At 40.7% G+C, this 24762-nt stretch overlaps 1 protein-coding gene and 1 long non-coding RNA gene across 2 annotated transcripts in view; both read left to right on the forward strand.

Moving 5' to 3' along the window:
• LOC308610883 (BCL-6 corepressor-like) overlaps positions 1–5095 on the forward strand; it is a gene marked incomplete at its 5' end in the record, with an annotated part of 18904 nt that extends 13809 nt beyond the window's left edge. The window contains 5 exons of the mRNA XM_081259882.1: positions 534–700; positions 1851–1996; positions 2432–2506; positions 2675–2829; positions 4255–5095. The remainder of the gene's footprint in view (positions 1–533; positions 701–1850; positions 1997–2431; positions 2507–2674; positions 2830–4254) is intronic.
• Positions 5096–10441: 5346 nt separating this feature from the next.
• LOC308610888 lies at positions 10442–24415 on the forward strand. Its single transcript, XR_014014688.1, has 5 exons — positions 10442–10712; positions 12719–12782; positions 15731–15866; positions 18744–18882; positions 23920–24415. It is a non-coding gene; the product is annotated as an uncharacterized lncRNA (long non-coding RNA).
• The last annotated feature ends 347 nt before the right edge of the window (positions 24416–24762 follow it).

Raw genomic sequence — 24762 nt, forward strand, 5'->3', positions numbered from 1 at the left:
GTCCCTGCTTCTCTAAGCTGGGGAATGTTCTCCGGCTGATTTAAGCTCTCTTTAAGTGTTGGTCATCCATACTTTTATCTAAACTTGTGTTATCGTCCACTGCCACTGACTGAACAGACCCATCAAGTGAGAATGGTCTGTGCTTGGCAATGTGTCATCTAAGATGTTAGCAGCCGTGACACCTCTGTACTGGTCACGTCGGCCCCTGGGCTGAGGGCTTTCATCGCTATCCGAATGCGTCCTCTCAGCAGCCCTGTGGAAGCTTGGAGAAGTTCAATGGTAACGTGCCCATGGCCAGGCCACTGGTGCAGCAGAGCCTTAGAGAACACTGTCTGCATCTCCAAGCCCTTCACACGCACTCTCGCCCCCCACCAGGATGTCTGCCGCCTGCCCGCGCCATGGTGGGCTTTTGGTCCCAAGAATGTATGCCTTTGAAAGTGGGCACCGCCAAGCTATGGGGAGGTCACCCTTACAAGGTTCACTGTATGGTGGTCTGATGGTATTTCCTCTCCTCTCCTCTCCTCTCTCTGTAGGAAGTGGTCTTGTACTGCCTGGAGAACAAGATTTGTGATGTGAACCACCGCAACAACACGGGTTACTGTGCCCCGCACGAGGCTTGTGCAAGAGGTTGGCTCAACATCGTATGACACCTCCTCGAATATGGCGCCGATGTCAACTGCAGTGCCCAGGATGGAACCGGGTCAGTGGTGGTCTTGCTCTTGGCCTGGCCCTGCTGGGGCATAGGCAGTGGTTCTCAGGGTGTGCGGGGAACCCCAGAAGGAAAGATGGAGAGTGAATGCCATGTAAGCACACTGATGGCGGAGTCCTCTAGAATGGAATCGGACAGATCTTTCTGGCAAATGTACATAGAACTTTAAAACTCTGTGACGCTCTTATGGACAGAAGTCCCTGAAAACGTTGAGCCTGCATGAATAATCAGGGGTGTTCTCTTTTAAGACCCTGGACTCTTCACCAGCGTCTGTTGAATCACAATCTTGAACGTATATGTGAGTTGAAAGTTGCAGGAGTTCAGACAGGTCCAGTGGCACCTGGCTTGATAGGACCTGCCGTGTCCACCCACATCCCCGGGCCTGGCCCCCACCCTGTCCTTGACCTCGGTTTACTGGCCAGAGGCCCAGGTCTGCGTCAGCCCAAGCGTCTTCCCGGTTGTACCTGGGACGCCACCACGAGGCAGGGCACCGGGGCTTTCCTGACGGTCATGAAATCAGCAGAACCGTGAGGTGTTTGGTGGTTCATGGCGTCCACAGAGCATCCTTTCTGGATGGGGCTGCGGCCAGTGTTCCCGACCCCAGCGGACACGGGCAGGAGGACTCTGTGCCCTCCTGAGGACTCGCCCTGCCTGTCGACTGCTGCTGGGCGAGAGGGTTGATCACTCATCTCCACGTTGGTTTCAGGAGAGGTTCCACTTTGCCCCTAGTTTCTTCTACAAACTGCACTTTTGGGGTTTTGTTTGTAATGGTGTAACAATGGCTTCTCGTATCTGCTTCTGTGATGCTGGGGTTCTTCCCCCCACCCCGCCATACTTTTCCTTCTTACAGTCTGTCACTATTTAAGTTCATTGGAAACGTTTTCATCGTGGCCTGAGTTCCTCCTTGGGCCATGCATTAAGAGAGATTTGCATTGAAGAATTAGGCCTGAGATGGTCCCTTCACCTGCCCCGTAAAGGGTTATGTGTTGAAATAACAGAGTAATTTGTCGCAGCGACCGTACGCTCACCTCCTCGGTGAAATAGCGCGCCTACGAGGCTTGGCCGCACACGCTCGATGTTGCCCCGTGTCCTTAGAAGCAAGCGTCGCGTGCACAGGTGTAACCCCCCGCACCTCTCCTAGGCCTCTCCACGATGCTGTCAAGAATGATCATCTCGAAATTGTCCGCTTGCTCCTCTCCTACGGTGCTGATCCTACCCTGGCTACGTACTCAGGTAGAACCATCAAGAAAGTGAACCACAGCGAACGTCTGGAGAAGTTCTTAACAGGTATGGCAGAGGTCAAGACACGGTCTTGTTCAAGCATCTAGACGGTGACTTCACAGCCTTTCACCTGGGTTCCCCCTACCCCCACCCCCCGTTTACTCTAAGTGACCCTTTACTGGGAAAAGCGGTCCAACGTTAGTCTGTCAAAGAAGAGATCCATACTTTGAGTTTTGCAAGGTGGGGGGCTGGAAAACTCTTAGCTAGCCAGGCTAGCTTTTGTTTGGCAGGCTGGGGCGGTGAGGCGGGCAGTCCCTCAGGAGGGCGGGTGGACGCGTGGGGAGGTTTCAGTCAGATACCTGGAGGCGTGTGCAGTGGGACTTGTCAGGAGGTGACACCAGCCCCAGCGTGAGATGTTCTCGAACTCCAGCAGCATTTGCCTCTTACCAGCAGGCGTTACCTTGTTTCTCTCTCTTTCTCTCTGTCCCCCTCTCTCTCCAGACTGTTTAAATAACCTGCAGGCTCCTGACAACGTAACCCCGGTTGCTCTTCGGAGTTCTCTGGCAGCTGTGTGTGGTGAGCAGCCTTGTTCGTTTCAGTTGGGCTTGTGGGGGTGGGGGTGGGGGTGGTGCTGTGAGCAGGGCTTGCTTGGGAAAGAATTTTTCCAGGGTCCTTTTGGAGAACAGCTGGAATCTTGCTCCAGCTTACTGACCTCTCTCTTGTTTGCCCCCCCACCCCGGTTAGAACCAGATGATGAAAGTGGTTACGATGTTTTAGCAAATCCCCCAGGACCGGAGGACCAGGATGACAGCAACGAGGCCTATGGTGACCTATTGGAATTTGAATTTTCCAAAGACCCCCTTTTGCCGTGTTACAACGTCCAGGTGTCCGTCGCTCGGGTGAGCGTGGCCAGTGTGTGGTCGAGAGCCAGCCCAGCTGCTCTGTGGGGTGGCAGGAGTTAGAAATCCCCTTCAGCAGATGAGGGTGGATGGGTTGGGGGGTGAGTGAATTCCTCACCAAGTGTCCACCGACCTCACATAATGCAGTGGAACTTTTCCAGAAAAGTTTGGGGGGTGGGAGGGCTCCCCAGCCAACTGCCCTCATTGGAACACACCCCTAGAGCCCAAAGGACACGGGAGTCAGTGACTGCAATTGCACAGTTTCAGTCACTAAACTCTTGGGGAAGGGATCCTCCCCAAACGGCTACCATAGGGGCCTTCCAAGGCACGTGAGGTCCATGGGACGATACTTATGTGTACCCTCTTCTCGTATAAGATTAGAGAAAGCCGTATGTGGCACCTGGGATCTTATGTGTCTTCAGATTTGCTTAGATCGAGTCTTGTCCCCGCGGTCAGGCCACTGTGCCCCATGACCAACCCTTCGGAGTGAACACATCAGGAGACCTTGCTCTGCTGTGTGTTGACCCCGGTGCTTAAGGAGAAGCATCCTCCTTGGACTCTGAGGCTGGGAACGTGTCTGCCTTTGTGGTGACATTCTATTCGGGATAGAGATGATAAAGCGTGGCAGGGTATCAGGAAGGATTGTACCACCTCCCTTCTCGAAAAAGCCTCACTCCCGGCAGCATTGAGGGGCGGGTTGGAGGTGTGGGAAAGGAAAGGAAAGCCAGGTGACCTCGAGTGTTTCTCATGCTCTCTCCGTGAGGGCTGGAGGAGAGGAGAGGTCAAAGAGGTGTTTGCCATCTCCCTTGGGTTGGCATACAGACTGGTTTTCCCCAGTGACTAGAACGGGGTGCACTTACTTGGAGAGGGGTGACCTGAGTTGTGGCCAGAGCCAAGGCAGCACTGGGGTGGCCTGCAACGAGGCTCGTTCAGGGGCTCTGCTCCTGCTTTTGTCTAAGTTGGCTGATCCGCCCTAGGTGGTATCTTAACACATGCACATGAGTCCAGAGTTCCCCCACTAGAAGTAGATCTTCCGGGCTTCCCTGGTGGCACAGTGGTTAAGAATCCGCCTGCCAGTTCAGGGGACACAGGTTCGAGCCCTGGTCCGGGATGATCCCACATGCCACGGAGCAACTAAGCCCGTGCGCCACAGCTACTGAGCCTGCGCCCTAGAGCCCGCGAGCCACAACTAGAGAAAGCCCGTGCACAGCAACAGGCCCATCGCAGCCAAAAATAAATAAATAAATAAAATTAAAAAAGAAAAAGAAGAAGTAGATCTTCTAAGGACAGTGAGAAGTGGGGTGGGGGTGGGGTAATCAAAGGGGAAGTAGCAGGCCCTCTCACCGCCAGGAGACGGGTAGTTCATAGTTGGGAGCGCCTCTAATTTTGCCGGAAACTCAAACCACTGTCCTTTCTCTGGTGTAGGCCTCGTAACTTGCTGTTGCTCTCAGACCTGCTCAAGAAACTGCAAATGTCCTCCTGCATATTCCGCTGCAATTTCCCAAATGTGGAAATTGTCACCATCGCGGAGGCCGAGTTCTACTGGCAAGTATCAGCAAGTCTCTTATTCTCTTGCCCCAAAGACCTGGAGTCCTTTAATCCGGAAAGTAAGGAGCTCTTAGATCTGGTGGAGTTCACGAACGAGCTTCAGACTCTGCTGGGCTCATCCGTGGAGTGGATCCTCCCCAGAGACCTGGACTCAGACGACGACTGGTGAGCTCGCCGGGGCCCACCGTGTACAGTGTGTCATGGTGTTAATCCTCGTGCATATGTGTCATCATACGACTATTTCTGTAAAGAAAGGACACTATGAGACACGACTCCAGTCGGAAGGACTTTGAAACATGTTTTTTTCTTTTTAAAATTTTAAGTCAGTTTTTATGAAGTTGTTAATAAAGTTTCTTTACTTTTCAGTGTACACATGCTTTGGAATATGTTTGTTTTTACTCGGAACAATTGTTTCTTTTCTTTTTTAAGGAGAAAAAAAAAAAGGAAAAGGAGCTCCACACTTTGACTTAATTTCATACAAAGCTCCGACGACAGAGGCCATAACTGTTGAGAGCTGCTTTTGGGGCAAATTAAACCAGTAAAATTTTAAACTCTTCCTCCATATTAAAGGGATTGAATAAATTGGCCACTTTGGTGCACCTGTGACCTGCGAATTGTCCAATTGGAGATGGAGGTTTAGAAAGTGAGTTTCAGTCTTGTTTAAGTCTCTTCCCATCAGACTGGTCTCGTGATTTCCTACACACCATGACTGTCTACCTTTTCCTGTCTACCTTTTTTGTTGGTGTTGTTCAGGCCTGGATTGTCTCCTGTACCTGCTCAAACCTTGGTCCATTCTCATTTGTACCATGGAAGTTTGTCATGCTGGATACTGTCAGAATTAATCTTACTTAAGTTTGTGTTAAGCCACAAACCACATGTTTTGTATATTTTCTGTTTTCTCTGTTTGTTTATATTTTTATGGTTTCTCTTCAAGAAATAGGAAGGGAAATAGCAAGATGAAGAGCAAAAAAGTCATCATTCTCTTTCAATTGTTAGAACATCTATCTGCAATCATAATTATGCTGCACTGTGGTATGTGTTAAAATAGTAAATACATGTAACGTCCCATAGGAGCTGCAAACTCCGTGGTGTTGGTGAGGGTGTGTCATGGAAGTAATCACAAAGCAGGTGACTCTTGATTAGGGTCCTGAAAGATTAGTGTGCCTTCCCTGTGTCCAGTAGTGGTCTGGAGGGGTCAGGAAGCCTGCCTTTCACTTTGAGGGAACAGAGGGTTTGAGGTCCTCTCTCTTCTATTGCTCTAGTACACTGCAGAGCAGCTAATAAAATACCGGGTTTATAGTTGACATTTGAATCGCTGATTGATCATTAAGATTGGGATGTATCTTTGGAAATGAAAATAGGAAGAATCGTATGCTTTTTCTTTTTTTTCTTTTTTTCCCTATATCTGAAAAGGTATGTAGTACTTTACTGAGTGGTTGGGAATAAAGTTTGCAGTATTCAGTGTATTCAGTTTTAGTATCTAAATAGAATTAAAATGTTGCTGTAAACTGGAATAGCATTTTGTTACTGACAAGTTTTAGAATGCATCTGTTCGTCAATTACCTGTTTGGGAAGATTGTAGTTAATGATTTTGAGAATGTGGCTATAAACCTCCAACTGACTCAAGAAAAGCAAATAAGTCAAGATTGACAAATGTATAGGCTATTCATCTTATTGTGTGTGGGGTTTTTTTTTTTCCTTTTAGTTACTTGTCAAGGTATAAAGAATTCTATCACACTTAAGACAAGTTAAGTAAACTTCACGGGGTGTATTCTGACATGGCATGGAGCAAATCACATGGCCTAGATCTTAAAGGTGATTTTATGTTTAAACTTTCATGAAAACATATGTGATTGAAATACTTTAATATATTGATACAGAGGGCAGTTAATTTTTGTCTTTTTGTGTGTGTGTGTGTGTGGTACTGTTGTGGCCTCTCCCGTTGCGGAGCACAGGCTCTGGACGCACAGGCTCAGCGGCCATGGCTCACGGTCCTAGCCGCTCCGCGGCATGTGGGATCTTCCCGGACCGGGGCACGAACCCATGTCCCCTGCATTGGCAGGCGAACTCTCAACCACTGCGCCACCAGGGAAGCCCTAATTTTTGTCTTTTGATACATGTGAGCGCAGCTTTCATTTTGCTGAAAGAATATGACCAGTTTTCAGTTTGGGATTCTACCATTTAGTAAAGATAGTCCACTTAATTTTAGAAATAAGAGATTTAATATATAATACCTAATAATACTTTTATGTATGTTTTTTTACTGAAAACATTTATTGTAATACTGTGAAGAAACTATGCCATTCTAGTCTTCAAGACTTAAATGAATCAAGTGTTTATTAGCTGTTGTAGTTTTTAAACTAATAAAAGTCAGTACATCAGCAATTTGTAAATACAGTTTTTAAAATAATGCCTTAACAACTTTACAGTGGTTATAATGACTGTATTTAGGCCTAAAGTTAGTTAATAATTTGACATGAAGGCTTTTTAATAGTTTGATGGTGCAGATCAGGGATAGGTAAACCCTGGCTGGTGGGCCAGATCCAGCCCGTCGCCTGGCTTTGTAAAGGAAGTTTTTCTGGAACATAGTCGCACCCATTGTTTACATGGTAGTTATGGCTACTTTCACCCTACACCAGTGGGGCAGGGTATTTGCAACAGAAACTGTATAGCCCACAAATCTGGAAATGTTTAAATTTCAATTTTAAAAATTGAAAAATTCTTTGAGCCTATACAGGGCAAGTCCATTGACCCCTGAGGTAGAAAACAGTCAGGAACTTGGGTGTGGAAGCCAAATGGCCTAGGTTCAAATTCCCTTTCTCCCATTTCATAGCTAGTGACCATGGGCAAATCACTTAACCTCTATGCCTCATTATGAGGTTTAAATGCACTTATTTGTATAAATAGTGCTTGGCACATACTAAGCACTGTGTAAGTGATTGCTGTTGTTTCTGCTTGGAGCTTTAATAAGTTATTGTTAATAGAAAAATGACACTAATGATTTTCCTTTTAGAGTAACAAAGGCACTTTGAGTCTTTTACTTTTTTAGGAATGTAATAAGACTTTTTTCATTTACAGTCAGTGTTCCCTGTTACCAAAATTTACTTTATGAATATAAAGAATTGAATGTCTTCAAGACAGTACTTTTGCTTAAATGTCAAACCATTATTTTCCCAAGGCACATCAAACTGGCTCTGCATAATCCAGGCCTCTAAAGCTTGTGTGCATACCTTAGGTAGCATGTGAGATACATTTTGTAAATATAGTTTTTTAAATAATGCTTGAGACTTCCCTGGCGGTCCAGCAGTTAACACTATGTGCTCCCAATGTAGGGGGCTTGGGTTTGATCCCTGCTCAAGGAACTAGATCCCACGTGCCTGCCATAGCTAAGAGCCCACATGCCACAACTAAAAGATCTGGCATGCTGCAACTAAAGACCCGGCACAGCCAAACAAACAAACAAACAAATAAATAAATAAATCTTTATAAAAAATAAGTAAACTAAAATAATGCCTTAGGAGTTAGGAAAAGAAAATATTAGAACATTTTTACCTTTGTATTATTTTAAAAAATCTGTGTAGTTTATCATGTACATAAATTATATGTATGGAACTTTGTGTATATAATTTGTTAATAAATAAGATGCATATTAAAAAGTTTTCTTATGGTTTGCCCAGTCAGGTGTTTGGAGGCATTGGAGGACAGGATGATGAAATACAGGGCCTCAGCAAAGATAGACTTTAGAACCAATTCCCTGACTTAGAAGATAAGGAAAATAATTCATAGACTGTAATTGAGTTGTCCAACTTTACATAAGTGTTCAGCAACAGGAAATCCAGTGGCTAGAATCTAATCACTGACCGAGCAGAGTCTGGGTCACTGGACTCGTAAACCAGAAGTGACTGTTGAATTTCTCAGGTTGATGCTCCTGGCATATATGCTTGATATGTGTGTGTGTGTAAATCTCTGACATAATAAGCCATACTCAGGCACACCCTGTTTCCTTATCCAAGCATCTTAATTTCATCCCATTAAATCTTTGAAGTATCAGACTACCAGAAGGCATGAAGAAACCTGGGCTGAGAGTCTTCATTCCAGGAGGCCTGATCTTGACTGCATGGCTGGTTTGAGGCGCATCACTCTGAACTGCAACACGCTCATTGGTGACCTGGGTGCAAGTGCTTTGGCAGAATCTCTTAGGATTTATGGCTTAGAGGTGAATTCTAAAATTGAAAATATTGAATTTTTAATATGAAACATGCTTAGCTTTTGGCATGATACTATTGTGATAGGATTTTTTAAAGCCTCATTTTACTGATAGCTTTTATTTTGCTTTTAAACTTTCTCTAAGAGTTGCATATATCCCTTATAGAAAATACAGAGTAACAAGAGAACAATTACCTATAATTTTAATACCCAGATATAATCACTGTTCATTTTGGTGTATATACTTTCAGTCTTTTTTTGTCTACAAATATATATGTACACTTAGGGATTACAAAAATAGAATTGTAGTATACTTGCTATTTCATATTCCTGCTTTTTTCACTTAATGATGTATCATGTAGTATTGTGTCGTATTGATGTCCCATAGTTTAATCAATTCTTTGCAATTCTATTTAGACAGTTTGCTTTTCCCTGTCAGAAACAATGTGAATATGTTGTATATACATCTCTGTGTCCATCGGGATTACTTCTGTAGAATAAGGTACTACAAGTGGAATGACTAAGTGCGACATATTTTTAAGACATTTGATACACATGGCCAAATTACCACCCAGAAAGGCTATGCCAATTTGTAGTCCACCCCAACAGTAGATGTGAAGCCTGCCTCTCACAAACACTGGCCTGTAGCACTTGTAAAAAAATGTGAAACTACAAAAATGAGTACCTCTCCATTTTCTATGCAAGTGGGATTACTCCAAATTTTATAACTTTTTTCAATTAATTTAGTATGAGCATTTTAGCAAGTCAGTAAATTTGCATCTCCTACATCATTTTTTGTGATTGTTCGGTATTCCATTATATGAATATGCCACAGTGCACATAGCTTATCCATTCTTGTATATAAGCTTTGTCCAGTTTTTCAGTTACAAATAGTACTCTGATATATATCCTTACCTATATCTCTGACTATTTCTTTTGGTTAAATTCTTAGAAAGAGAGTTGTTGGATCCAAAGTGTATAGACATCATTTAAAGGCTTTTCTTACAGAATCTTGGCTTCATCTGATAGGAGAATAACCCCATTTTGTTTGATTTGTATTCATTTGATTGACTGGTGAGGTTTACTGGCTGTTTGTATTAATTTGGCTATTTGGTTAATTATACCCTGTGTCCGTTCTTCCGTAGTGAGAGTTTGTGAGGGTTGTATCATATCCTGCCAGATCCGTATGTCTGACTTGCTATTTCTGTGTGTCATGGGGGTGTTGAAAGACTCCAGTTATTTTAATGTGATGGTCCACACAACACTTAAAAAAAAAGACTCATGATAGTTTCCTTTCATGTAATATTTTTTAATACCTGTGCTTTAGTGATGATCCCTTTGGTTTAAATGAGTAGGTTGTTCAGCCCCAGAAGTACTAGAATTCATGATCAGTTTTTCTGGGTTTTGTCTGACCTTTTACTGCGAGGGTTCTTGACCATCATACTTTCATGATAGGTTTTTAGTATGTATTCTCTATTCACACATTGTTTAAAGTTTTTATTATTTGTATCCTCTTAGACTTGTCTTTTTTTCCTCTAAAACTAACAGTTATTACCTTTCTTCTATTTTGTTTTCCCCTTTGAACTAGTTTCAAGTGTGATTTGGAGCTGAAGATCATGATCAAAAGAATGCAGTGCATTTCTGAGCTCCACCAGGTTTTGCTTGTGAGGTTTACATGCCCCTGCCGCCCTTGCTAATTATGAACTGAGATTCATTTTGTGATGCTTTTTGCTCATAGGTTATATACAGTTATTCTTCAGTTCTGTAATTGTAAAATATGTTGTATGATTTATTGGTACTAAAGCCAGGGTTATCATTGCACATGCAAGAAGAGGTTTTTAAATTGGATTATGCATTATGTGTGTGCGTATATGTTTCTGTTTTTTTCCATACCCAAAATTACAAACCTGCCATGACTTGTCTTGTGCAGGACTCTTCCACACGTGAGAAAATGAGAGTTGTCTATATGTTAAATCTGTAGAGTTAGCAAGTGACCTTTTGTCTTTCATCGAAAGCACTTGACCTGCAGCAGTGCGGCCTCACCAGTGAAGGAGCAAAGGCTTTACTAAAGGCCCTTGAAACCAACAGAACTCTGCTCGTTCTGGATATAAGAAAAAATCTGCTTGTTGGTATGTGGTCACTTTTTTTAAATTGATAAACACATAGCAAAACAAAAAGAATTTGTTCAGGTATTGACAGTTTTTTAAAACTTAATGTGTTTAACTTTCCTCTTCATATACAGTTGGCCCTTGAACAACGTGGGCTTAGGGGTGTCGACCCCTACGCAGTTGAAGATCTGGGTATAAGTTTATAGTCAGTGGTTCCACATCTGTGGATTCAACCAACTTTGGATCATGTAGGACGATAGTACATATGTATTGAAAAATATGCGTGTGTCAGTGGACCCGCGAGGTTCAAACCCATGTTGTTCAAGCTTCAACTGTACTTTTCTAGTGTTGCATTTCCCTTATGTTTTTAGCAGATAATGTACTAATTAAAGTGAATTATACTTGTAAATTTTTCTTATCTCTACTCTGAATAGAGGTGAACCTAGATACTAAGTCTGCTTCCACCAAGAGCATTATTTCTTTCCTGTGCAACCTCTGAATTCTTGCCAGGAGTACTTTATTCATTTGTCAGATTCACAAGTAATTTTTTAAATATCTTCTGTGTGCCAGATACGGGTTTAGGGACTAGGGATAAAGCAGTGAACCAGACAGACAAAAGTCTTGCCCTCATGGAGCTTACATTCTAGTGAAGGAGGTCAGGTAGAAATGAGTAAACAGATAAGTAATATAATTTTAGAGAGTAGGAAGTGCAAAAATATCTTAATGTAAGGAGAGAGGGAGAGCAGGTAGGACTCCATTGGATAGGTTTGTTAGGGGACAGCTTCACTGGAGAAGTGGCATTTGAACGGAGCCCTGAATGAAGAGAGGAGCAAGCTATGGAAGATCTGGAGTAAGCACATTCCAGGACAGGGAGGCCATGAGTATGTAGGCATGTAGGTGGGTGGAGTATTTAAGGAAAAGCAAGGAGGCCAATCTGGGCAGAGTACTGAGTGAAGAAGAGTGTGGTATGACATGAGGTCAAGGAGCTAGCCAGGGGTCTGCTCTTGTAAAGTCTTAAAGGCCAGAGTAAAGATGTAGATTATTCTAAATGAGTAGAGGGGTTTGAACTGGAAAAAGGCATGATCCAAATCGTATCTGAATAAGGTGACCTGGTATAGAGAAGGCACTTGGGAGGATAAAAATGAGGAACAGGGGGCTTCCCTGGTGGCGCAGTGGTTGAGAATCCGCCTGCCGATGCAGGGGACGCGGGTTCGTGCCCTGGTGCGGGAAGATCCCACATGCCACGGAGCGGCTGGGCCCGTGAGCCATGGCCGCTGAGCCTGCGCATCCGGAGCCTGTGCTCCGCAACGGGAGAGGCCACAACAGTGAGAGGCCCGTGTACCGCCAAAAAAAAAAAAAAAGAGGAACAGGGAGACCAGTTAGGAGACTATCACAGTGCTCCAAATAAGAGATTATCACAGTGCTCCAAATAAGAGATGTTTATGGCCTAGGTTAGGTTGGAAGTTTGCAGCAAGTGAAAAGTGGTTGAATTCAGGTTGTGTTTTGAGGGTGTAGCTATCAAGACCTGCAGATAGTTGTGAGGTATGAAGGAAATAGTAACAAGGAGACAAGTCGTTGATGATTATGTGTGCAACTGGGTAGTATCACTTAGAAGAAGGGGGCTGATGGGAGGAGCAGCTTTTGAGGGAATATCAGGACTTGGTTTGTTATCTTGGATGCCCTGGTTTGATATCTTAGATGCTCTTTAGGTATCTAAGCGTCTGGACGGTGCTCAGACTGTACTTTGTATCCAAAGGTATCCAAAGCCACTTTAGATGCAAAATGTTTAAAGTTGACCTTTGCTGCTGCCGAAATAGTAGCCACTGTGGGCAGTCTGCAAGATGGCATCTTAGGTTTCTGAGGAAGAAATTAGAATACACAAAGGGGGAAATAAGTGTCTAATTATATAATGTAGATTTCATATTTAAATTTATGGGAAAAGCAATAATTAGTTGGCTTTTGGTTTTAAATGGAAATAGCCACTCATTGGAAAATAATTACTCTAATTTCAATTCGTTTTACTTTAGATCATTCTGTGATGAAAACAGTTACCAAAAAAGTTCTCCAGATGGAAGGAGTGCCAAGTCAGAGGTATATAACATGTTTCAGTTCTCTCGGAAGAATTTCTCTTTAATGGCTTGGTTTTCTTTCTTTCTTAAAAGAAAATTATCAAGGTACTTTCTGCCATCTTAAAACTAAGATTTTAGTCAAATCAAATGGCTTTTCTGTTTTTGAAAATGTTGTGTGATGCTTTAATTTAGGTTCCCAGATATGCAGATTGAAAACCTTTTAACTTTTTACTTTCTGTAACATATTATCGTTAGTCACAAATAGTCTTTTTTTTTTTTTTGGTGATAAGAATGAATAGCAGGAGCAGCATTTGTGAAACCAAATCTAATATATGAAACTGACTCTTTCTTGTGAGTAAATTTGAATTTTGAAACAGCAAAACAATAAGGTTTAATAAAAAGGAAAATAAATTTTTTATGTTTATGATCTGCCAATTTCCCAGAAAGAGTTTTGTGGTGACTTTAGTTATATACCAGATACATTAAAATCACCAGTGGACAACACATCTTTTATTCAGGTGCCCTCTGAAAGTTTTAAAAATTTGTTGACTTCATATCACTGAACGAACGGTCCACTTTAAAATGGTTAAAATTATAAATTTTCTTTTTTGTGTAGTTTACCACAATTTTTAAAAAATGTGTTGTTTGAAGATTTTTGGGTTTTATAAAGGTATTGTATTAGCATAAAAATGAAAAATTTAAAAGACCACCTCTAATCCCATTATCCTATCAAGCAATATTTACATTTTTATTTTCTCTTCCTGCTGTCTATAAACATAATTCCACATAGCTTCAATATAATTTGCCATTCTTATCTTTTCATACTAAATTTAAATTCTGTGATTCATAGTTAATACTTTTTAACATTGCATTCACAAGGTTTCATTGAGTAGGTCAATTTTTTAAATTGGTGAAAAATTGGAAATAACCTAAAATAAACTATTGTAAACATCTTCATAAATACAGCTTTTTTTTTCTACTTAAAGTTGTATGTTTTTGATTCTCTATTAATCAACTTGCTTGGACAATAGTGTATTAAATAAGTTGTTAAGAGTGTTTATGAAGTCAAAAAAAAGCTTATGATCGTCTGCCAATTGTTATTTCAAGAGAGTGATATTTTAATAATCAAATAGTACATTCAAAGAAGTTAAGATTTGTGATATCACACTAATTAGATATTATTATTAAAAATTTATATCATATGTAAAGCATTCTTAAAATAGCTACATTGACTTTTGCTATGATATTAGAAATGGAAATATATATAAATAAAATATGTATATGTAAAACATATTAGGAATTCTGTAAAATTAGTACAGAATAATAGGGCATCATGGAATGAGAACAGTTAAACATTTTTTTTTAGTTAGCATGATTAAACAAAGTGGAAATGTAACTGAAGTATACAAGCTCATTGAGCTCTTTTAAGAGTAATTTTATTTCTTGGGCTTTTTTTTGTATTTGCCTCCGTTATTTGGAGCAAATAACGGAGGTTATTTAGAGGTAAGCCAAATCAGTATCTGGGTATATACCTAGATCCAGGTGAGTATAGGGGTGAAATAATGGTGTGAATTGTGTCACATTTATATTGTACTTATGTATGCCTAATAAAAGATGGGAACTTTTATTAGAAATTTTTTAATCTTCTAACAAGAAAAGTGTAATTTAAAAAAAGTTTAATACAAATGTATTTGCATTCGTTTCTGAAAGTAAAGGAAGGGTATACACATAAAAACCATATGCATACAAACATTTTTTTTGATGGCAATTAAGTTAAAAAACAATAAAATAGCACAAAATGAACTGAGCTCCTATATATTTTTAAGAGGCATGTAAATCACACAGGATCGTGTGGTGATTATCAATAAGCTACACTCTATGAAATATTTGTCCTATATTACCGCATACACTCCATTTTACCCTGCATCCTAATGCTGCTAAAATATAGTAGAAAGCAGCAGCATAGCACAGGGAGATCAGCTTGGTGCTTTGCGATGACCTAGAGGGGTGGGATAGGGAGGGTGGGAGGGAGGCTCAAGAGGGTGGGATATGGGGACATGTGTATGCATATGGCTGATTCGCTTTGTTGTGTAACAGAAACTAACACAGAATTGTGAAGCAGTTATACTCCAATCAAGATCTATTAAAATAAATAAATAAAATAACATAAAATATAGTAGCTTTGAAGGATAAATATAACCATTTTAACCTATGATGTTTGTTTTCAGTAAATTTAAATTAAATATTTAAATGTGAATTTTAATATATGGCTTGTTCTAAGTAAAATATTAACACGTAGGTCTGGTTTTTGCAACCAAATGTTTCATATGAAGATACTTGCCTCTTTACTACTGAAATATAGGGTAAGTCTCCACATTTCACTCTTTCATCCAGTGGGTTTCATTTGTTTTTGTGTGTGTTTTCTATATGAAATCAAAGGAGCAGTGAAGGTTGACAGGCTTATAGGAGGGTAAAATTGACTCACCTACCCCCCAGCAACTTGCAGCCTTATAACTTGTATTGTTTTTACATAGAAAAATTCATCTTAACTTTAACTTTTGGTCTACTTCTGAAGATTCTGTTTGGCAGAAGTCATGGGTGTATCTGTGTTTCTGTGTCCTTGAGATTCAGAAATGCCAAAGGTGTTCTAAGATTCAGGAAACTTGAGTGTTTCTGCATGATACATAAAATGTATCATACTTTGGGATTTTTTTTAAACTTTATTTTTGTATTTCTGCACATCTCAATACTTTTGTTTTAGTTAAAATAACTTGTTACTGTAGAGAACTTATATTTTTTAAAAATGCTGGCTTATGTAAAACCTTTGTACAAAACCGATCCTCTTTTTAATGGGCTTGGCATCATTGTCAAGTGCCTTTTTGATTCCTTTCGACGTGTGCACGTGTGACAGTTGCTCTGTAGACCTTTGGTGCATCTTGATTCCTTCTTTTCATGCTTTGTCAAACGTAGTCTTGGCCGCAAAGAAGCCTGTAAGTAATGGAAGGAAACACTCTGCTGGTAAAGAATGTTACCCTCCTGAACCGCTACCACCTGGAGTGTCTGGTTTCCGGCCATTGTGTCCTGCAGAAAGTGCAAAAAGCAACAGGTAACCTGTTTGCATTCCCTGTCTTTTTCAGTCATTTAGAGTTCTTTATTTTGGGACTTCTATTATGTGGGTGGTCTCTGGTGCTTTCTGTAGAGGAAAAAAGGTAACTCACACATGGCTTCTGCCTAATGAGCCCTCTAAGGAAGAAAAATTAAAAGTAATGGGGAGTTTCAAGTTGTTTCTCAAGTGTCACAACAAAGGTAACTCCGTGGGAGTCTTGAGGAGACTAAAATTATCACCAATTGTGCATGTGAGAAAAGTTTCATTAAAGGCAGGTGTAGTTGAGCGAAGCCCTACAGCACAGAAGTAGGAATTTGGATACGTACAAATGGGAAAAAAGACATTTTAGGAACGGGAAATAGTTTAATGCAGAATGGATGAAAAATATGCATTAGACCTATTCTAAATCAACTGGCTTATTAACTCAGTAAATCAGATTTAGTGAGTCAAACTAGCATTACCTGATTTCTATCCAGGGGATAGCTGTTCATAGTAATTTTTGTCACAGAACAGTAAATAAAATGGTTGAATTATAGCTTTAGGCTTGGTAAGTGAAATAGATGGCTCTAGATGATCTTCAGTTGACTTACTTGGTAGTAATCACGAAATTGGGGATTAACAATTGCTTAAGAAAACAAAGAGAATTGATTTTGAATAGTACTTGAAGTAGTTACTGTGTAAAATATCTGTTCAGTTGCTCATGTTAAATGGATGTTTCTAATCCCCACTGGACAACCGACTACTTTTTTGCAAATGGTAATGTGAATTGCTGTTGCATAAACTATAGTGTTGAATCCCCAGTGTTTGCACTTGAGTTTCACAGCTCTGTGGTTTCCTATCTTCTTCCTGAGACACTTAATCGCAGGTCCATCCTCGTCACACAGAGTGGTAAATTAGAGAACGATTAATATCACCATTTAAAGAACTGAGACTGAAATCTCAACCATCCTGAGCATAGGCGCTGAAGGGGCCTCTCAGCAGTTCAGAGAGTTATTACCAAGCCAGTCGGCTGAATTCTGTTCTGTTTTCTCCGTAGCAGAGGCCTCCAGGTCCTTGTTTTGAGCTTATTTATTTTTATACACAATTCTGTATGGATACTGTTCATACTACTAAATAGTTGTATTAAGTGGGTTTAACTGGTGATGTATTTACATGAAGATCTAACTTCGTTTTGTTGATATCTTTTTAGGGGCTTTCCATTCATCAAAGCTTGTGATGTAGGTAATCAGTTGCTGGTGTGTAGCTATCATATTTATGATATATAGGGCTTGAACTGGGAAAGGTGGATGGTCATTCTTCTTGCTTTTTAAACTGACAGAGCCTTACAAGAAGCATTTCCCTCTCTGAAATAAATCCATGTAAAACATGTTTGGTCGCTCTCTCAATGCAACTGTGTAGTTGTGTGGATTTGGCACACAACGGGCAGCCTTGTGGCTATGTCTGTAAACAAGGAAGCCTGTTTTCCAGTCCGCAAATCAGCTGTTACACAGTGAAACGAACTTGACTGCCATTTCTGACCCCTCACACGGAGCTGTTATACTCAAGAATGTTCACACGTTTTCAAGAAACGTTGTTTGCGGGCTATATGTACAAAGTCCTGATCTGAAAGCCAGTATAAAGCAGCATCTCCCAAACCTCTGCTCTCTCACCAAGGCCACACACATTCCCTTGCTTATGGCCTCGTGGCAAGCTAATACTGTCAGTATCAGATTCTCCTTCCCAGTGGTCTTGGGAGACTGCGTAGTTGGTCTGTGAAAGGCACCACTGCTGAGGTTGAGAGAAGAGCATCTTGGGTGTCAGTCCTGGCCTTGCATTCCCAGAGAGAGGGGTGTGCACCTCGTTCTCCTGTTAGGGTTTTCCTATGCTGCAGGGTTTGCTGCTTGTTGTCAAAATGATGTCCTAGTGACTTGTCTTCTGCGTGGTTATATAATCCCAGCACAGTTCTTTATGATCTGTAGACTTTTATGGAGTTGTGGCACGGTCAGTTTTTAAATGTTTGGAAATGTCCTATTGAACAACATTGCAGTGGCAGTGAAGCTTGCTGGGAGAATTGTTGCCCTAGTTTTGGCTTAAGGGTGGTGAGAAGATGAAATTTTTGATGGGTCAGTTTTAGTTGTGTATGTGTATGTGATTTATTTTTTTAAATTCTAATGTCTGTTATTCACAGCTTAGATATGTTGACTTTCTGATTATTCATCAGTCCCTTTACTGATGTATTTTCCTCTGAAAACTACATTTTCTTCCAGACTGTTTTTGTCTGATGGTGAAGAATAAATTTTTCATTTGCAGTATAAAGTTGATCTGAGAAAAAATGTTTACCTTGGATCTTCACTTGGCTTCTGTGAAAGAAACTTAATAAAATAATATGGACAATTCCCATTACTAATCCTAAGCATGTACAACAGAGGTCTGTACAGTAACATAGCAAAAGTAAGTTCCTGTAATTTTACTTAGTCATTGCCTGTTTCAGACTAAGGAGCAGTGAGAGACATTTATAAAGAATGATACCTCAGATCACTTTTGTTAAATGTCCTCTAATATTTGGATACTTGGTATCTGGCTTGTGTTGTCTTTTTTTTTGTTTGTTTGTTTTTTGTTTTTTTGCGGTACGCGGGCCTCTCACTGTTGTGGCCTCTCCCGTTGAGGAGCACAGGCTCCAGACGCGCAGGCTCAGCGGCCATGGCTCACGGGCCCAGCCGCTCCGCGGCATGTGGGATCTTCCCAGACTGGGGCACGAACCCGTGTCCCCTGCATTGGCAGGCGGACTCTCAACCACTGCGCCACCAGGGAAGCCCTTGTGTTGTCTTTTATACAATCTTGTCTTCTTTCTTTGCACTTTAGTTTAACAACTCTGTGATTTCTTATCTTCTTCCTCAGACACTCAGGTCCATCAGAATTTCTTATGACTGTGACTGTAGAGAGTCCTTCCTCCTCAGAAGTGGAAGAGGCTGATGATTCCTCAGAACGTGTTCACGAAGAGCCAGAGAAAATCCGTTTGAAACAAGAAGCAGTGCAGGTACAAAGCTATCACTTTAAAGCCATAGAGAAGATTATTTTTCAAATGGAAGCCTGATTGCAACACTGCACAGCTTGTGTGAGGGTTCTGTTTTCTCCTCCCATCTGCATTGTATCCCCTTGAATGATTCCTTAAGCTTAGACCAAGGTGAATGGTGGACATTTGAACTCTAAGACACTAAAATCAAAACATGTCGTTAGTAATATATTTTCCTTTCCTTAGAACCTTAATATATTAGATTTAGGGAGAACCTCAGTGATCATAAGATAAGGAAATTGAGTTCTGAATGAATACAGTCAGCTGATTCAGTGATCTTGTTTTACAGATGAGAAAATTGACAGTTGTAGTTGAACTCTCTTTTTATAAGAGGAAAATATGGCCTCATTTTAAATAAAAGTAAAGTTGAAAAAAGTTTTGATGTTGATATTCTCCGTTCCTAAAATCAAAAATATCAAGAAGCTACATTCTATTACCAAATAAACCTGACCTCTAATGTCATTCCATACTTTTGTTTGTATGGACAGAAAAGAAAAATTGATTTTTATAAGAAATTTTTGCACCTCAAAATTAGTATATTTATTTTATTTCAACTTTAATGCAGAGCCGAACATTTCTAGTAAATAAAGGAACACCATTTGGGGGGGACCTTGTCTTTGTGCTACAAAGTCCATGTTTAATTTTTAAAAATTATTTAATATGACTTTCTCTTCATATGAAACATGACACTTGACAGGTTTCAGAACTAATTATCCCATTATTGTAGGACTACGGGAATTACTCTTTGATTTTCAAAAGAGAAAGTTAGATTTTTATTTTTTAATTAAAATTAATGATAATATAGAGAAATTTTAAGAAAAGAACTTAGAAAATTATGAAATGTTAGAGTAGGAGAAATCTATAGTTCATGTAGATTTACTCCTTTTCGTTTTATAAATGAGCACCTACAATTTGTAGAATGTAAGTGGTTTATTACTAAATGGCAGAGTATGAGAAGACCCTAGAGCATCTAACCCACATTCCTTGTTATTTTAGATGTGGTGTATTCATTTCCTTCACGAATAGACCACGAGATTGTATTTCTAAAAGCAGTAATAGACACTGGGGAAGTCCAAGAAGTTTAAACACTGGGACCACAGAATAGCAGATTCAGAATGCACTGAGAACCCTTTTAGCTCTTCTCTGTTGTTTTTTTTTTTTTTTTTTTTTTTTTTCTTTTTGCGGTATGCGGGCCTCTCACTGTTGTGGCCTCTCCCGTTGCGGAGCACAGGCTCCGGATGCGCAGGCCCAGCGGCCATGGCTCACGGGCCCAGCCGCTCCGCGGCATATGGGATCCTCCCAGACCGGGGCACGAACCCGTATCCCCTGCATCGGCAGGCGGACTCTCAACCACTGCGCCACCAGGGAGGCCCCTCTTCTCTGTTTTGACAAGACACTACAATGATGGTATCAAAGTGTTTCAGTATATAAGCCCACAACAATCAAGAGATTTCAACATAGTTTTCAAAGACAGAAGACAGGTGGAAGAGTGTGAAACCGAAGCAGTAGGACAGAGGAAAAGCATCACCTAGAATATGCACAGGGACCACCTGCAACTGAGGAGGATTCTGACCCCACCTGAAAAAGTAGCCCCATGCTCAGGTGCGCATGTAGGAGAGAGGGTGGAGTTAGTTAAAAGTGTGACTGAGATAGGGGAGCTCATTGAAGGGTTGTGTTTGGAGGAGTGGACTCCCAGCCCTGCCCTCACGCTCCTGAAATAAGATGATTTCATTTTGAAAACAGTGAAACTGGCGAGAACTGGGGCAGCTTGTGTGAGTTTTTACACCCTAGAAAATTGTGTTTGGGGGAGATCCTGTTACAATTACTCCCCACTTCTTCCTGCATAAGAAGCCAATCAATCGTTGACTTCAGGGAGCTTTCTGCACTCATTCTTAAATAGAAAATAACTGTCATTTGCCTGTTAGTTGAGTAAAGCTTACAACATGAGAGAGGGGGAAAGAGTGCAAACATATCCTAGTAGGACCAGGGACAATTTAGGGAACAGAATAATTTAAGAAAAAACCCTAATTAGTATCCTGAGAGAGGTTAAAAAAGAGCTAGCAACTATAAAATAAGACTAGGGTATTAATGAAAAGGAGGATGGTCAGAAAGCAAGAGAGGTCTCCTGGAAATGAAAATATGGTTGCTGAAATAAATTCAGTAGGAATTTAAAAACTTTCTCAGTATATAAAAAAGAAAGACACAATGGAAAATGTGATAGAAATATGTTAGAGAGGCTGCATCTGGGAGATCCCGCATGTTACTATTAGAAAGTCCAGACCCAGAAAAAAATGGAGGGAAGCTGTCAAAGGGCAACAAAATTCCCCACAGCTGAAAGTAGACATCAGGCCTCAGATTGAAAATAGTTATGCAAGATGAGCAAGAATAGCCTCATACCTAGGCACCCTTCATTGTGAAACTTTAAAATACTGAAAAAATAAATTAAAATAGAATAAAATACTGAGAGCATACATCCATTCCAGAGAGAAAACTACTGGTCACCTAATAAAAAGGTTAAAATCTGACTTTATCATACTTGTCATCAGCACCATGGATCCTGGAAGGCATTAGAAAGATACCTCCAAAGTTTTTCAGGCACATAATTTTCACCCTAGGGGTTTGTATCCAGCCAAACTATGAGTCATAAGTGGAGGCTGAAGAAGATATTTTGTACCCAAAGAAATTTGAACAATTGACCTCCTGTGCTACACCTTAAGCTATTTATAGAAATAATCCAGCAAAATGAGGCAATAAACCAAGAAGGAAGGTAATAGGGGATTCAGTGCAGATTGCAGCTAGTCTAGAGTGGAGAGACTTCTACTGATTGTGTGATTGAGAGCTTAGAAACACCTTGAGGCATATTGTACTTACTAGGTATTAGGCACTGTTGGAAGGGAGGAGGGAGACGAAGAGGAGAAGGAACTTGAACTCCAGAGGAGAAAGGGCTATACGGACATAAACCTGAAGCCAACTAAACTCTGGTTGATTTTTAACCTACTATTGGTGAGGAAGGGAAGAATCCATTTAAACTGGACACTATAGATGTCCCCCTTCTCAGTGACACACAGGGGTAATGACCACCTAATTTGTTGTCCAAACCGGAACTTGTCCAAACTCCTTCCACTTCAATAGTGTAAGGAGGCACTCTAATTCTGTAACATCAGGACAACAGGTATAAACTGGAACAGCCCAAGGCGGCTTGGGGTATGTGGTCACCCTGCACAAGGGCAGTGACACTGGCACGGTATGGAACGAGGTGTAGTCTATACACAGAGACACAGTACATCTGCAGGGGGCAATATTAATTTCATTGTAAGAATGGCAATGCTGTCTTGGTTTGCAGCTTTTATTGTCAACTTGCATGTAATCACAACTAACGTAAACTATACTTAGTATGTATTAGTATTAACTTGGTATGTACTGAAATGTATTGTGTACTAGTATGTACTTAGTATATATTAGGTTCTAAGTGTGTTTGCATATATTAACTCATTTAATCCTCTGAATAGCCTTATGAGGTTGGTGCTAATATCATTCCCACTTTTGAGAACAGGAAGCTAAGACAGGGAAGGAACTTGCCCAGGCTGTACGTAATTTAAGGTTGGATCGAGGCTTTGAGTTTAGGCTCTCTGCCTATTCTCTTAAACCTTACTCCGTACTGACTCTCAAATAACAGAAGACTTAACTGCACATAGAACAGAATATAAATTTCAACTTTGACAACGTAAAAGCTAGGTTTGGAAGGTAGACAGGAGGTAGAAAAAAGAGAAGATGGTATGAATGTCCTCATTTTACAAAGCGTGACGTTGAGAGAGTTTCTAGTTGATCAACAATGTAGGTTTTTAAGTATATCACTACAAGTCAAAGAGATCATGAGCAGTGGAATAACTCATGATGACATAACTTTACTGAGCAGTGTGGACATAGGAAAGAGTGTAAAGGAACTAAACCCTTACTTATTAGTAAGTTAGAAAGTGAACACATAATGCCTCCAATTTAGTGAGAAAATAATCATGTAAGAGTATTACTTGGAAATGGAGAAGAATTCAAAATAACAATAGTTGGACCTCCCTGATGGCGCAGTGGTTAAGAAACTGCTTGCCAAGGCAGGGGACACGGGTTCAAGCCCTGGTCCGGGAAGATCCCACATGCCGCGGAGCAGCGAAGCCCGTGCGCTACAACTACAGAGCCTGTGCTCTAGAGCCTGCGACCACAACTACTGAGTCCACGTGCCACAACTACTGAAGCCTGCACGCCTAGATCCTGTGCTTCATAACAAGAGAAGCCACTGCAATGAAGAGTAGCCCCCACTCCCCGCAACTAGAGAAAACCTGCACGTAGCAACGAAGACCCAATACAGCCAAAAGTAAATAGTAATAATAAAATAATAAAAAATAACAATATTTGACGTAAACCTCATAAAAAAGGAAATCCATACAGCCAGTAAACACAGAAAAGTGTACGACTTCATTAAGTAATAAGTGAAAAGTGAGTCAAAATCAAGGAAACTACATGTCAATCAGATTGACAAATACATAAATAAAAAGTCTGGTAGTATCAGGTATTGTAGACCTGGAGTACTATGGGAATCTTCTACCCTACTTACACTGGAGTATAAATCGACACAACTACTTTGGAAAGCATTTAGCCTCTCCATCAACTGAAGGTATATAAAGAGCCTGTGAGCCTGCAGCCCTCACCCCTGCCCTGTGTAAATGCACCAGAGTAACCGGTACAGCAGGATTCCTGTCCATGATTTGCATTAGCACAAACTGAAAACAAACCAAATGTCCTTAAGAGTCAAAAATTAAATAAATGATGTGTATTTGTACAGTGGGAAAACTATCCAGCAATACAGTTGAATGAACTAGAGCTACAGGCAGCAATGTGGATGAATTTTTTAAACCAATGTTGAGAGAAAGAAATAAGATAGAAAAGACTTCATATACTATGATCCTGTACATAAAGTTAGATGTTGACACAACTAAACTCTTTTGTTAGGGATGCATGCAGGTTAAAGGAAATGACTGTCAAGAAGTGAGGTTGGTGTTTAACCGGGAAGAGGGAAGGAGCTTGTGATGAGAAGATATGGGGGGTTTTTGCGATGCTGACAAGTATGAATACTTTCAGATTCGAGTAGTGCTTATGTAAGTATTCTCTTTTTATTTGTCACATTGACAGTTTTGTTCTGTGCACTTCTCAGTACACATATCGTATTTTACAATTAAAAACTGCATAAAGAATCGGTCGCTTCTTGAGTGCTGGATGTGGGAGTGGGATGAGACCGTTTCATTTTAAGCCCTTCACTACTGTTTGCATTCGCATGTTCATTCATTCAGCATTAATTGCACATATTCTATGTACCAAGCTCTCTTCTAATTTTATATGTGTTTTAACTCATGTAATTCTCACAAGAGCTCTGTGATATGGGAGCTTATCTCCATTTTATAGATGAGGAAGTTGAGGCCTAGAGTTATAGAAGTTGTCCAAGGTTATATAGCTAATGCGTAGTGCCAGGCCCATTTGCCTCAGAGAATCTGAATATTTACAATATAATCTAAAAGAGAAATTTAATTACTAATTATAAGCAAAAAAGTTGCACATTAAAGAAGATGACAAGTTTTCATCTATCCAGTTAGAGAAAAACACACAGTCTTTCTTTCACACACATACATCTTATATGTACGTGTGTAGCAGGGATTTTCCTTATTAAACAATTATTTATTGACCGTCTACGTTGTGCTAGGCACAGGTGCTGGGGATAAACACTTAATAAAATACACCCCCTATCTTCAAGTAACTTGCACTCTAAGTGAGGAAGTAAGCCAACAGTTATAGTAGAGG

The sequence above is a fragment of the Mesoplodon bidens genome (genome assembly GCF_964165515.1).
Source record: "Mesoplodon bidens genome assembly, contig: HAP1_SCAFFOLD_190, whole genome shotgun sequence".
NCBI lineage: Eukaryota > Metazoa > Chordata > Mammalia > Artiodactyla > Ziphiidae > Mesoplodon > Mesoplodon bidens.